We start from the raw sequence: 2,244 nt of genomic DNA on the forward strand, positions 1-2,244 counted from the left end.
ATGTGAAAGGCTCTGGATGGAGTTCCCAGCTCCTGGCTTATGCCTGGCCCAGCTGCAGCTGTTGAGGCCTTCTGGGGAGTGAACCAGTGGATGGAAGGCCTCTCTCTATCTCTCCCCACCTCTCTCTGTCACTCTGTCACTCTGCCTTTCAAATAAATAAAATTTCTAAAAAATATTTATTTTATTTATTTGAAACACAGAGTGACAGAGAAAGAGAGAGAGAGAAGCCTTCCATCCACTAGTTCACTCCCCAAATGTCCGCAATGGCTGGGGCTGGGCCATGCTGAAGCCAGGAGCCAGGAGCTTCTCCTACATGTCCCACGTGGGTGCCAGGGCCCAAGCACTTAGACCATGTTCTGCTGCTTTCCCAAGTGCATTAGCGGGGACCCAGAGTGGAAGTGGAGCAGCTGGGACTTGAACCAGCACCCATATAGGATTGTTTGGATTGCACTGCAGGTGGAGGCTTAACCTTCTGTGCAACAGCGCCAGCCCCCAATAGGATAAATTTAAAGAAAAAAAATAAATCCTGGGGCTGGCGTTGTGGAGTAGCAGGTAAAGCCACTGCCTGCAGTGCCAGCATCCCATATGGGCACCAGTTCACATCCCAGCTGCTCCACTTCCGATCCAGCTCTCTGCTATGGCCTGGGAAAGCAGAGGGAGATGGCTCAAGTCCTTGGATCCCTGTACCCACGTGGGAGACCAGGAGGAAGCTCCTGGCTTCTGACTTCAGATCGGTGCAGTTCCGGTTGTCGCCCGGCCATGCTGGGAGTGAACCAGCTGATCAAAGACCTCTCTCACTCTGTCTGCTTCTGCCTCATTGTGACTCTACCTTTCAATAAATAAATAAATAAATCTTTAAAATAAATAGATAAATCCTGTATGTCCCTGAAGTCCAGATCAGATCATACCCCCTTCCAGAAAATGTTTCTAAGGAAAAAAAATATCCCACCCCCAATTGTCTTTTTTTTTTTTTTTTTTTTTTTTGACAGGCAGAGTGGACAGTGAGAGAGACAGAGAGAAAGGTCTTCCTTTGCCGTTGGTTCACCCCCACAATGGCCGCTGCGGCCGACGCACCGTGCTGATCCGATGGCAGGAGCCAGGTGCTTCTCCTGGTCTCCCATGGGGTGCAGGGCCCAAGCACCTGGGCCATCCTCCACTGCACTCCCTGGCCACAGCAGAGAGCTGGCCTGGAAGAGGGGCAACCGGGACAGAATCCGGCGCCTCTACCGGGACTAGAACCCGGTGTGCCGGCGCCGCAAGGAAGAGGATTAGCCTAGTGAGCCGCGGCACCGGCCCCCAATTGTCTTTTCACTCATGGATCACGTTGCTCTTTACTTTTAGGTATGCACGTATACAGCGTTTCCTCAGGCAGACAAGTTCTTTCTAGGCTGACGTTTTGTTTTTTCAGTCTGCCTCCACAACAAGCACAGCTCTGGGCACTGAGTCTTGAAAAGGACTGTGAAATTGTGGAATGAGTTGCTAGAAAAACTTCTGGAATATTCTCTGCCCTGAAAATCAGTCACAATCCAATCTGAAGTTAGGTGAATAGACTAGATGTATTTGCAAAGTGACTTCACCCATCCTTTTTTTTTTTTTTTTAAGATTTATTTATTTACTTGAAAGTCAAAGTTACACAGAGCAAGGAGAGGCAGAGAGAGAGAGAGAGAGAGAGAGAGAGAGAGAGGTTTCCATCTGCTGGTCTACTACCCAGATGGCTACAATAGCCGGAGCTTCACCAATCTGAAGCCAGGAGCCAGGGGCCTCCTCCTGGTCTCCCAGGCAGACGCAGGGGCCCAAGGACTTGGGCCATCCTCCACTGCTATCCCAGGCCATAGCAGAGAGCTGGATCAGAAGTGGAGCAGCCAGGTCCTGAACCAGCGCCCATATGGGATGCCAGCACCAGAGTTGGGGGCCCCACCCGCTATGCCACAGTGCTGGCCCCTTCACCCATACTTTTTAAAAGGATTTTAAGGATTATTCTTGTAATTAGTTATTGATGATATGCCAATAATTTTCAGCTGGTCCTGTGAATGACACCTCCACTTATTTGCAATAATTATTTTATGTGCAATTCAGTGTAAAAGAAAAATCTCAGGGCTGGTGCTGTGGCGTAGCAGGTAAAGCTGCTGCCTGTGGGGCCAGCATCCCATATGGGCGCCAGTTCAAGACCCGGCTGCTCCACTTCTGATCCAGCTCTCTGCTGTGGCCTGGGAAATCAGATGAGGATGGCCCAAGTCCTTGGGC

This window comes from Oryctolagus cuniculus, chromosome 8 (assembly GCF_051225735.1).
Source record: "Oryctolagus cuniculus isolate XC-2025 breed Fujian yellow rabbit chromosome 8, ASM5122573v1, whole genome shotgun sequence".
In the NCBI taxonomy this organism is placed as follows: Eukaryota; Metazoa; Chordata; class Mammalia; order Lagomorpha; family Leporidae; genus Oryctolagus; species Oryctolagus cuniculus.